Source organism: Manis javanica, chromosome 3, assembly GCF_040802235.1.
Source record: "Manis javanica isolate MJ-LG chromosome 3, MJ_LKY, whole genome shotgun sequence".
Classification (NCBI taxonomy): Eukaryota; Metazoa; Chordata; class Mammalia; order Pholidota; family Manidae; genus Manis; species Manis javanica.
Window position 1 is genome coordinate 115,335,411 of NC_133158.1, and position 13,712 is coordinate 115,349,122.

The 13,712-nt window shown below is 39.1% G+C and overlaps 1 long non-coding RNA gene across 1 annotated transcript; it reads right to left on the reverse strand.

Moving 5' to 3' along the window:
* Window positions 1-3,151: 3,151 nt before the first annotated feature.
* LOC140848437 (uncharacterized) lies at window positions 3,152-13,703 on the reverse strand. The gene is made up of 3 exons (XR_012129290.1): window positions 13,479-13,703; window positions 13,058-13,221; window positions 3,152-3,251 (listed from the first exon to the last, which is right to left on the reverse strand). It is a non-coding gene; the product is annotated as an uncharacterized lncRNA (long non-coding RNA).
* Window positions 13,704-13,712: the final 9 nt, after the last annotated feature.

Sequence of the window (13,712 nt, forward strand, 5' to 3'; positions counted from 1 at the left end):
ATATGTGTGTGTGTGTGTGTGTGTGTGTGTATTCTAAAATACCCAGAGCCCCAGACCAGTGACAGTCAGAGCAGTGTAGAATAGTGGATTGTAGGAGGAATGGATTCTCCAGGGACTTAGCCATGTATCAGCTTTGTGATATTGGCAAGTCATATATCTGCTGTGAGCCTCAGGTTTTTCTTTAGGAAAATTCTCCCCCTGCTTTCCTACCCTCGGCGAGTTTTACTGATATCTGTTCCATGTGGTGCACCATTGTATACCACATACAGTTGTACTGTACATTCGATTCCATGTTGCTTTTTCAAAGCTTAAAGTGTGCAGAGGGAGATTCAAGGTCATCCAGCAGTTTAAGTCATGAAAGAGGACTGTTCAGGCTTCTATGAAAGCCCAGGGTGAGGAAGTGTCGAGTCACAAGGGGAGATCTGAGAAGGCTTCCTGGAGCGGCTGACACTTGTGCTAAACTGAGCTGGAGAGAAAAGGCAGCATGAAGTCTTCACAGGCAGGGACAGCACGTGGATGTCTGCACAGAGGCATGACACAGCATGATGTGCTTGCGGGAATAAGTACTTGAAGGCTTGTGGGGCTGGAAATGTGGTAGTGAAGGTTCTTTTAGGGTGAGAACTCCATTGCTGCTGCTAATAACTACCTTTTGTTGGCTGGTTTGAAAATACCAGTTAAGTGTATTTGTAGATTTTAAAGATTGGCAAAGTCAGTATTACAGAGTGTGTAGCTTTTTCCCAAATAATCATTTCAAGTACATATCCTACCATTTCTCAAATGTAAACAAGCACTAAAAAATATCTGCTGGACTGACAGAACCCACGAATGGACTTATAGTTACCAAAGGAAAAGGGACTGGGGAGGATGGGTGGGAAGGGAGGGATAAGGGGGAAATAAAAAAGGGCATTATCATTAGCAGACATAATGTGGGGCAGGGGGCACGGGGAGGGCTGTATAACACAGAGAAGACAAGTAGTGATTCTACAGCATCTTACTATGCTGATGGACAGTGACTGTAATGGGGTATGTGGGGGGACTTGGTGATGGGGGGAGTCTAGTAAACATAATGTTCCTGATGTAATTGTACATTAATGATACCAAAATAAAAAAAAATTAACACATACACACACACAAAATTATCTGCTGGCTTACTTACAGATCTTCTGTTAGTAATGTCAGAGATGAGGATGTGTGGAAATGATGACCTTCCATGATACGAAATTTTACAACTGTTCATTTAAATATTCACCAAAGTGCTTTGATAAACTAGTCCAAATATTAGCATATTCTTGAGAATAATAACAATTCAATACTTTGTAGTATTTATCCTACTTAGTCTTCCTGAGCATAGACATTCAGGATATTTTTCATTTCTCAGCACAATTTTATGAACAATCAAATTAAAACAATTTTTCATGTTTATTGTAGCAGTAAGATATTAAAAACTAAACAGAAAAAAGGTTAAAATTAGAAATTGCTGTGGAAGAGAAGTGTTGAAATTCAGTTTACCAAAGATTACCAATTCCAACCACATGGGAAGTTCAATCACTTTTGTTAGTTTTATTTACTTGGTAAACTTGTGAACCTTTGGAATAATCACTCACAAACTGGAAGAGATGTAAGAATTAGAAATAACATACACAAAGTGCATAGTATACAGGATAAGTGGTTAGAAAAACTGTACCATCACTTTTCTGGCTCTGTGCCAAGTGCTCTCTTGACCTGCCTCCAGGGCAGGGCAGGTGGGAGAGGTGAGCTAGTGGGACTTCTGTGGGAGTGGAAGCCTAGGAGAGGTAGACTGGAAGGGCTGCTCTCTTGAAGGCTGTTCTAGAACTCATGAGTTCAGGAAGAGAGAGAAAAGCACAGCTGGAAGGTCAGAAGTTGGATCTTGCATCATGCTGATTCGGGAGGTGAGGAAAAAAATGCAAGTCAGATGCAAAGCTGGTGGCAAAGTGAAGAGAAAGAATCCAGGATCAAACTGCTGAGTGGGTAAGGTCAAAGGATGAAGCTCTAAATTTGCATGTGGCCTAGATGCAGGAGACTGCATCGTGCAGTCTCAACAACTAGGAAAGTCAAGGTTGGGCCCTCAAAGGAGCTGCACTGGAAAGGGTAGGTCTGAGGGAAAACATGTGCAAGATTTGGTCTTCACAGTCAGCAGAGCTAGGAATGGTAGGGTAAGCGAATCTGAAGGCAGCCTATGCTAACGCCCAAGGGAGTGCAGGCCCAGGGCTTTAATAGAGGCAAGTAAGTTACACTGGATGGGTCCAGTGTACTCTGACACTGTCTGACTACATGTGATGGTCAAGGCCATCTGGGGATAAATTAAAATTGGTCTCTCAGGTACAATAATGGTGCTCTAATGGGAATGCTGGGAGTATGAAGGACCCATTCTCAACTCAGCAACCCTTTTCTCCTGATCTGCTCTCCACTTTAGCAACACCAGATAATTTGCTCCACCTCAAATTCACCCCATGCTCTCTCTCCAGTTAGTTTAATGCTGAAATTTCTGCCAACATTGGCTTTCTTTTCTTTGCTGGAAAGGCTATTTCATCTCAGCATTCCCTGTCACTTCTCTGACTGTTAAAGAAATGCACTCCTCCTCTTGGGCTCCTGTAGCATTAGTTCACCCATACCTGGTGGTGGAGGACATCCTAGAGGCATGTGCCAAAGCTGAGTGAGCATTTGAATTCTGAAGGTGACTGTTTGGATTTCTAACTGCAATTCACTTGCTGTGTTTACTGGGCAAATGATGTACCTTCTTAGAATTAAGGTTCCTTATCAGTATTAGTATGGGGAGTTCATAAGATAGTGAATATAAAGCACCCAGCATGGTGTTAGAGAAAAGTTAAGATGTTTGTTAAATTCAGTGTATGGGATTCACAAATATAAATTGGTCATGTACCTTTATAGCAGGGTCATGAAGGGTAGTCCCTGCCTTTTGATAAATTCTCTGATACCAACAAAAACAATTTGTTCTCCTCTCTTTGCAATTTTTCTGGAGTGATAAATGTTGACATTTTAATCTTTCTGGATATATATAATCCCCTATGAAAGATGCTTAAGTTAATTTTATTAACTAATTTTATTTTCTTAGTGTTGACTTCTCTTCTGAATTCTTATTTTTAGTTCATCATTAAAATGGGTGAACTATTACATTTCTTTTTTTTCCATTTTCTTTCAGCTTGATTACATTCTGACTCCTGTGGTCCTCCATTCACAGCCTGGGTTATATCTGTTGTATGGTCTCCACCCTTCAAAATAATTAAAAACAGAAATTCGAGTGTAAGAAGTCACCATTCTGTTGGTGATTCAACCATCTCCATCTGTGCTGCCCAAAAATGTCTTCTTTCTATGCTTATATGACTTTACTCTTTTGGCATTATTATATAGAGCAAATAATGCTGAATGCAATAATAGCAAATGATTTGGCCTGTATATGAATGTGGAAGTAAGGTTTACAAATGCACAGTAATGTGCCCTGCAAAAATACAGAATCTTTTTAAATGTGCTTCTCGAACATACTTATGTTCAGCTGAGGAAACACCACATACATTATTGGAAAGGTAGAGTGGCTTTTTGTATTCTGGAAGGATTCTTGAGAGACGATTGCTATATTTAGCATTAGAATCTAACATCTCACTTGACAGGGAAAAGAAAAACATTCTATATTCAGGGAGAAAACCAATAATTGAGGTATTTTAAGTTCTCTGCTTAAATGATTTGGACAAAAATTAGGAAGTGGGTAACAGGATCAAAGAGTAACTCAGTTATATTCAGGACTTGAAATTGGAAAATGAAAATATATGGAATATTTGTCATTCATGCATTCCTTTGTTCAAATCATACCTTCTTCCCTTGACTGAGTCAGGATGCTTTGTTAGCTCATGGATGTATGTAGCCAATCAAGAAGATTCTTAATGACCACCGTGTGTGTGTGTGTGTGTGTGTGTGTGTGTGTGTGTGTGTGTGTGTGTGTGTCTGTGTCTGTGTCGGTGTGTCTGTGGTACTGAGGAGGAAGATGGGCAGTTAGGGCTGTGGGAACTCCCAAGACCAGAGGAAGAAGAAACGGAGAGTAGAGAAATCTCAAATCAAATGAAGATGTTGGTTTTTCCAACCTGGGGGTTCAGAGAGAAAAGAGCAAGAATAAAGCAGATTGACCAGCAGCACTGAGGGTCCCAGTAGATCCAGTGTAGAACAAGCCCCACTATTCTAAGTTCACTTTTATTTGCTCCCGAGTAAAGTGAACTGGAGTAAAGTTCAGCTGAATTGAAAGTTGCGGGAACAATCTGAACTTTCCTTCATTCATTTAGTCACTCACTGATTCATCAATGAAGTCACAATATAATTAATCTGTACCTACTATGTGCTGATTACTAGGCTCTGTGATAGGAATACCCCACCTTAATGGAGAACAGACATGTAAATAATGATAGACATGAATGAAAAATATTGAAAATACTATGAGGATTCAAAGGTTTCTCAGGGAAAGATTTAACTGGGTTTGAAGAATAAGTAAGTTTCTTAGGCTGAGAAAAAGTGAGCCCTGATGTTTCATCCAATCCTGTAGTTCTATGAAGTTGACTTTTTCCTCCTGTATTTACCATGGCCTTGAACCATCTTCTAATTGGGGTCAATGGCATGAGGTAGGGGGTGAAAATGAAACAGATAACTGAAAAGAGAGAGGGGAGAAAGGGGTCTTGAGGCAGATGGAAGGAGACTCTTCTGATGGGATCCACATCTCTGTTCAGTGGTTGAGTGGGCTTAATGGGGTCTAACAGCCTTCTCTTTATTCAGTTCAGCCTAGTCTCTGTTTTATACCCAAGAGCTTTGTACTTCATCAACATAGGGAGCCGTCAGGTGACAGACAGATGATGGTTGAAAGACTGACTTTGGATTTAAACAGTTCCAAGTTCAGATCCGTGAATCCTCTCCTCCACAGGCCTCAGGTTGAGAAGCCCTAGTGGCCCCTGCAGGTCTGACACTGGTGCTGAAAGGACAGGGACCTCCCGGTGACGGCTGAGGGCTGGCACTGCGAGGAGCAGCAATGCTCTGCTCCTCACACAGGGAACCCTGGTGGCCGGGCCGGATGGGGCCATACAGACTGTTTGGTCCATATTCTTTCTTTCACAGACTGAGGAACTAAGATCAAGTCACAACCCTCCCCAGTATCCTTCTTATAACAGCTATTGGTTATTTATATCTTGCAGTTCTCCAGAGAGAAGGAAAAAAATGTCGAATGAATTTGGAAGGGATTAAGTAGGCTGATTGAAAGGTTTGCCAGTCATAAATAAAGGCATACATGTAAAATCAGATGAAAAGCAATAGCGTTTTTAAATTGAGACAGACTTTAAGTGACTCAAAGAGGGCCTGAGAACATCAGCAGCGTCAGGATTTTTACCTCAGCACCTAGAAATCAGCACACAAGAGAATTCTCTGTGCCGGGCAGTAACCTTGCTTCCACCTCTAACTACAAGTCTTGTCTTTGCTTCCTTAACAGCTAGTCTGGTAGAGTCATCTCACTGGGGGGAAATGATTAAAGGAAGAAAAGCCAATGGAAAATATCTGGAAAATACTTTTGTTAAATATAGCAAATGTAAAAACCCATTTGTCTCTCTCTTTTCTCTTTTCTTTTGGTAAATTGTGGAGTGTCAGTATTATCAGCAATTGGTTGTGAACCTCCAGGTCCCTGTTAATAATGCCCTTGGGTTAATACACCTGTGGGATCCATTATGCTATTGTATTCTGCTGTTATTTAATTTCAGCTGGCTGAATTACTCATTAATCTTTTCCACTCCTTTTAGTAGCAGATTTTTTTTTTTTGGCACTAGTAACATGGCTAATTGCTTCATTTCTGCGTTTTACTTTGCCTGGGTAGCTACAGCCACTAAGTGTATTTGAATAGAAACATAAACCAGAAAGATTTTCACCAAGTAAGAGCAGAACTATTTGTTATTATTCATCACACACATGATACACTTGTGCCAGATTAATCAGGCATCATGTAGGATGCATTATGGAAGTTATTTATTGCTGGTAACACATTTACTACAGTTACCATTTTCTATCCCCTCAACGAGAACTTCCAGTAGTAAAATGAATAGTTCTGAAATAAGTTTGCAGTGTAATACAAATAGAACAAGCCCGCCAGCCAAAGAATTCACACAAATGTACCTACCATTATGGAGAAAGCTTAATGAAATGCGGCATTGGCAGACTTCTAAGCTTGTTTGTACCTTGCCACTTGACTTGGGAAAAGTTTTTCCCCACTCAACGCCTCAACTCACTTTTCACTTTTGTACAATAAATGTTTGGACTACAAGATTTAGGAAGTTTCTTACAGCAGTGAAACTACAGTGAAAACACTGTTGAGTCTACATGTTATTAGTATACCCCAATACCTAGAATAGTACCTGGTATATAGTAAGTTCTCAATAAATATTTATTTAATGAATTAATGACAGACTTTGGTTATATCTGTTGACTTTTTAGGACTACTTATTCATGCGCTCTTCTTACCAGAAAAAATATCGAGCATCCAGTTTTTGAAATTTTTTGGGGAATGTGTGGAGTAAAGGGTGAGGAAATGGCTTTATTGTAAATGCGTACATTCCTTTGAGGCAGCATTTTTATGTTGCATCTTTAGACTAAAACATGATTACATTTGGTCTACTCTTGCCACCAGGACTCAAGGATTAGGTTGGTCTTCATAATGATCACAGCCAGATTCAAGAGGTTACTTTTGCATGTCATTTTGCCATGTTTCTCATACCCAGAGTGAGAAGTGGCAATCAGCTGAGAAGTGTTATTTCCTGAACTGATTATTTCAACCTGTGTCTACTAGGGATCCAAACATTAATGAGATTGGTGCACCCCCTTTTAAGTTGGCATTATGCCAGTGTAACAGATGGGTCTTGAAATTGTCAGTTGATAACTTGTGTCTAAATCTCCAATATTGTCAAGTGGACAAAGTCCGTAACAAGAAATCTCAAAAACGTTTGTCAGTTGGCCTCCGGATGCCTTACCCATGCGTCCCTACTCTGCCTCACCACTCTTCAAGTCTCTTAAGACTCTGAATAGTCTCCAGAGAAATCACTGTGAAACCATGTGCACAGGTGATTACTTGGCAAAATATACCCAGACAACCTGCATCCTTTTCTATTTCCCATCTTTCCAGAAACTGTTCCTTACCTTCATTGTATACCTGCAACCTGAATCATTTCTATTGGAATTTAATCACTTGCCATTTTTTTCATAGGAAGACTTGTATCACCTTCACTCAAGGAAGAAGATGGAATCCTTGCACATAGTAGGTAATCAAGAAAAGTGTGCTCTCTGAGGTACACTACCTAATCTGCCCAGCCTTGTCATTCTCGCATGGCTTTGCCTTGTTGACTCACCATCTTTTTGCCCTTTGAAGTTTTTGTCATCTACTTTAGTCTTCCTTCTTCAGTAACCAGTTTCTTTCAGCCTCCTAGATTCTTTGTGAAGGCATGGCTCTCCTATTAGCCCACCTAAGAGATGTTTGAACCTAGGCCTGATTGTTTGTAGTCCTTTGCCCAAGAGTAAACACAGCACATTTGTTAACTGCCTTGTGATAATCTTGCTGCCTCTTCATATGATATGAAGATGTGAAGATATGAAGACAAGAAATATGATCTTGTTGAGTCATCAGGATTGCTGTTGATGCCTCTCATTTGCCAGGTGAACTGGCTTTGTAGAAAAAGTTTTACTTCATCACACCCATTCGATTACTCATCAGGTGTTAAATAAAACCTAAGTTTCACACCGTTTTAGATGCTGAATATAAAAGAGTGAACAAATGGACACAATATTTGTCCCTGTGGAGTTTACATTCTGGTGACAGTTTGGAGCTAATGCCCTTCCTAGAGGCTGTAGGTGATCACCTGTTCCATCTTATGGTGAATATTCATTTATACAGGTAGGTTGACCTACCCAAAAGAGTTCTAAGTAGTCAAATGTTATTTTTTTATAATGGATCACCAGTTATAAAAGATAATACGGTAAGAAAATAACCAGGCACAAAGAAAAGTTCATGAACTCTTCTCAATTTATATTCAGCACTTGTGGAAGAGCATCGTGAATGTATGGGGAAAAAATCTTTGTGGGCTGGTAATTGATTTGACATATTAGCAAGGCTCTTGAAGTTGTTAATTGCAATGTAGTACATTGTTGCTAATTAAAACCACTCATTTATATTGTTTCTGCACATTCTAGTAAGAACCAAAGCTAGCAAATCTGAATATGCCCACATAGCCAATTACATGGGTAAACTAGAATTAGGCTGGAGAGTCACTGTTAGTGGCACTACTATCACTCAACTGTGTAGTATAAGTAATACAGTCATATCATTTATTGTCCAAACTAGGACAGTGTTTGATTATGAAAGGGGCACCCCAATACAAAGGATCTAGTCCAACCTAATTTCTGGCATTTTGAAGTGGTAAATTATCAGACTACTAGTCTATTTCCCCTTTTTCAAGTTCATCATCAAGCAAGTTCATTATAACAAGGTCAAATGATTTTTATTAACATTTACCTGAAGCAATTCTAGACTTAAATCCTCTCCCACTTTTTTGGGGGGTGGGGGAGAGAGGTAAACCCTCTTCTTTAAAAAAAAATGAAAAATGGGGAGAGAAACATGAAGGCTTCCAGACTCTAAATCTTGAGTTCTATAGGCTGACTAACTGCCCAGCCTCCTTCAGTGCTTGCACTCAACCTGTGATTATCTCTATCTTCTGCTTTACCATATCTTTTAAAATTACTTTTGTTTCTATCATCTTTAATAAGCTTTATGCTTCTTTATGGCAGAGATCATGTTATATTCATACTTTAAACTCTGCATCTCTGGTTGCTTGTACTAACCTCATGGAATTTTATAAAGATAAAGTTTATTAAAATATTTGAAATCCTTGTAATAGTGCCTGGCATATAGTACGTGCTTAGTGTTAGTTCTATATTATTTCATCATTATTTGTTATAGTGCCTATAGTCAATGTCATATACATAAAAACATGTATACTAAGCACTATTAATTTGTTAGTTTTCCTATATTCAAAGTACCCTATACAAAGATGATTCAGGAACCTGTTTTCTAGTAAGAATGGGGAACAGGAATGAGATGTGCTCATAAACAATTATACTACAAAGTAGGAAGTAGTAAGTGATGTAAGACAGGTAAAGATACAGCAACATTGTGGTTTCTAATACAGAAGATTGAAAGAATCAGAGAAAACTGTAGGAGTAAGATGGAATTTTAGTTTAATCTTGAGGAAAATAAAATATTTGGATATGTAGACATTGTGTTACTGGTATAAGGAGATGAATATATTCTAAGGATAACTATAAGTACAGGTATGGAAAAGGAAAATCTTGAGGTCTGCTTAGAAAAATGGGAAGTATTGTCTGGGAGTTAAGCTTAGAGAAGATTTGAAAGGTAGTTTGGATCCAGATAATATAAAGACCTTGAAAGACCAGAGATTTTGCATTAAATGTGATTCATTTTCTATTTAATAAAGCATATGAGTTTTCAAAATTATGAATAAAAATGTTGAAAAATCATAAGAAGGAGGATCACCCTGTTTGCATTCACTATAGATAATGAGGAGGTGGTTATATAAAAAATTATCCTGTGATAGATGGCAGATTTAAGGCCAGAATTGCTTCATGAAAGTGTTAATAAAAAATCATTTGACCTTGTTACAATGAACTTGCTTGATGAGGGAGGATGCTTAGGTTCTGAGCCTAGTTCTGCCCCACTGTATGATTCTTATCAAGTCAAGTGCCCTCCCTGCTTCTCCATTTGAAAAAATAAAACACATGAAGGGGGTTTTTATCTACCTTGATTCTGGCCCGCTCCTCCTTGGAGTGTGTTCAAGGTACAACTTTCCCCCTCTTTCACTATTATCTCTCTGCCTTTCAATTCTTTGTTGCAGCAGGGACAAAGGACCAAGGAGACTGAACTCAACCTAACAGAAGAGTTAGTGTTTCGATTACATGAAAATGAGAAGGATGATGGTAATGCTGGAGCACGATACCTTTGGAAGGAAGTCGTGGCTGAGAGTCAGCCAGGTGGAGCTCTGGGAATCCAGGAGAATGCCTGAGGGAGCTTCAGGAGGGTGGCAGGCCAAGGAACAGGGAGGTGAGAGGAAAGAGCCACTCACAGTAAACAGGTGGAAGTGGAGTGAAGTTTTCTGGAAAGAATCCATTATACAACTGGTACTTATTTGGGGAAGAGTTTAACATTTGACCAGAAAAAAAATGTGTATTGAGCTGGGACTTACAAAAAAGATTATTCCTCCAAACTGAAGTTTGAACTAGGTACTATGATGAAAGTGATTGAAAAACTATTCTTTTAAAAACCTGTTTCCTATGTGTTCATTTTTGCTTTGTTTCCCTTACCTGAGGAGATGTGTTTGGGATAAAGTTGCTCATGTTTATGTTCAGGAGATTTTTGCCTATATTTTCTTCTAAGAGTTTTAAGGTTTCATGACTTACATTCAGGTATTTGATCCATTTTGAGTTTACTTTTGTGTATGGGGTTAGACAATAATCCAGATTCATTCTCTTGCATGTAGCTGTCCAGTTTTGCCAACACCAGTTGTTGAAGAGGCTGTCATTTCCCCATTGTATGTCCATGGCTCCTTTATTGTATACTAAACCATATATGCTTGGATTTATATCTGGGCTCTCTAGTCTATTCCATTGGTCTATGGGTCTGTTCTTGTGCCAGTACCAAATTGTCTTGATTACTGTGGCTTTGTAGTTGGGGAGCTTGAAGTTGGGGAGCGTAATCACCCCAGCTTATTCTTCCTTCTCAGGATTGCTTTGGCTATTCGGGGTCTTTTGTGGTTCCATATGAATTTTAGAACTATTTACTCTAGTTTCTTGAAAAATGCTGTTGGTATTTTGATAGGGATTGCATTGAATCTGTAGATTGCTTTAGGCAGGATGGCCATTTGACAATATTAATTCTTCCTATCTGTAAGTACAGGATGTGTTTCCATTTATTGGTATCTTCTTTAATTTCTCTCATGAGTGTCTTGTAGTTTTCAAAGTATAGGTCTTTCGCTTCCTGGGTTAGGTTTATTCCTAGGTATTTTATTCCTTTTGATGCAATTGTGAATGGAATTGTTTTTCTGATTTCTCTTTCTGCTAGTTCATTGTTAGTATAAGGGAATGCAACATATTTCTGTGTATTAATTTTGTATCCTGCAACTTTGCTGAATTCAGATATTAGATCTAGTAGTTATCTTACACCAGTTAGGATGGCCAGCATCGAAAAGACTAAGGAACAGCAAATGCTGGTGAGGATGCAGAGAAAGGGGAACCCTTCTACACTGCTGGTGGGAATGTAAACTAGTTCAACCATTGTGGAAAGCAGTATGGAGGTTCCTCAAAAAACTAAAAGTAGAAATACCATTTGACTAGGGAATTTCACTCCTAGGAATTTACCCAAAGAATACAAGTTCTCAGATTCAAAAAGACATATGCACCCCTATGTTTATTGCAGCACTATTTACAATAGCCAAGAAATGGAAGTAACCTAAGTGTCCATCAGTAGATGCATGGATAAACAAGAGGTGGTACATATACACAATGGAATACTATTCAGCCATAAGAAAGAAACAAATCCTGCCATTTGCAACAACATGGATGGAGCTGGAGGATATTATACTGAGTGAAATAAGCCAGGCAGAAGAGGACAAGTGCCAAATGATTTCCCTCATTTGTGGAGTATAACAATGAAGCAAAACTGAAGGAACAAAACAGCAGCAGATTTACAGACTACAAGAAGGGACTAGTGGTTACCAAAGAGGAAAGGTGAAGGAAGGAGAATGGGATTGAGGAGTATTACGATTGGCACTTATGGTGTTGGAGGGATCATCAGGAAGACAGTGTAGCACAGAGAAGGCAAATAGGGACTCTGTGGCATCTTACTACACTGATGGACAGTGCCGCAATGGGGTATGTGGGGGACTTGATAATATGCGTGAATGTATTAACCACATTATTTTTCATGTGAAACCTTCATAAGAGTTTATATCAATATACCTTAATAAAAAATAAAATTAAAAAATAAATAAATCACACACAAAAAACATGAAGGTATATATAGATGGACTCTAAGTTATATCCTTTTCTAAAACTTTTGAGAGTAAAAAAGCATGTTAAGGTGCAGTGTTAGGATGAGAATTTATTTATCCTAACAAAATAGGCTATTGTTTTTAAGGAACAGCTCTAGTCTTCTCCTTAACCTACTTTTTAAACCTATCAAATTTTAAGGAAATCCTGAGTTTTGTGATTTTTTTCCTATTTTTACTTGGGCATGCAATGAATTGGAAGGCCTAAAGATTAGTAGACCCTAGGTTGTGGCCTCTGTAATCCACAGTCCAGTGTTTTAATTCCCCAGGGCAGAATGTGGCTTTGCTGAGCCACAGTGGTTCAATGGGAGTCCTCCAACTAATAAATGTCGATGTCTGGCTGAGCCATCATGATTAATATTTGTAATCATGGCCCTAGGGCAATGGAAATCCCAGGATGCCTTCTGAATCACCAGAAGATTGAATTACAGTCTGCCTCGGGTTTCTTGTTAAGAGTACATTTTATTGTATTTCAATGTTTGGGAAATTGGGATTAGAATTATACTGTGGAGGGATCTTCGTATAACCTACTGTGTGTGATTAATCTGCATATTTCTTTCCTTAGCCATTCCAGATAATAGAATTTTCCAGATTTGTTTTTATGCTTGAGAATATAACTATTATGCTCAAGGAGAGAATATTTCCTCAGGAGAATTTGGGTTATTGAAAAATGAAAGGTAGTAAGTACACATTTTTAACCTATTAAATATTTTGCAGATTAACTAAAATACAGTGTGGGCTTTAAAAATTCTCTGATTTGAAGGCAGTACTTCAAGGGGTTTTTGGCTTGTGACCTTCCTTAGAGCCTTATACAAGAAAAACACTCTTCCTCCGCACTTTCATAAGATTATGTATACAGTTTTAAGCAACTTATTATCAGTAAGGTGACTCCCCACCTTTGGGGACTCTGCTTCTTGGTAGATTGTTGGGAAGTAGCTAAAAAGAGCACTCCCAAATATCCTCAGTGGTTTTGAGAACGTGAGAATCCTTGGAGTCTGTTCATGGAGCAGTTTTGTGATGGAGGCCAAAGGGATCTCAGGGAGGCAAGAAAACTCCGAGTCTGAGTAACAAAGAAGCGGAGAGTATTAACCTTTAGTAGCTCCAGAACTACTCCCGCTCCTTCCCTGAAAAAGCAAAACAACACAAATGCAGGAATGCAAAGAGAAATATAAAGTCAGTGGGGGAAGTGGATAGAGGAGGAGGAAACATACACCTGGACAGTTACTGCAGCAACTGGGAAGAGAACCCCAAATTGAGACCATAAAATAGGATTCGTCAATCCCCTGCCCTCCCCTCTGGTTCTGAATAAAACCATACCTAGCTCGGAGACCTTAGTCTCCTCTAAGGCTTCCGTAATCCTTCGTGGAAAATCTTATGAGACTGATGCTCAATCCCAATCCAATCCATTTCCTAGTTTGCAAAGGAAAATCCGGTCCGGCGTTTATTTTTAGCAGCGCTTCGCTGTGACCGAATGCTACCGCTCTCGCTCTTCAGCGGGGATAACTGAGGACCGTATTGGGGAGAGAAGCTGAGGGGGGCGGGGAAGCGGGA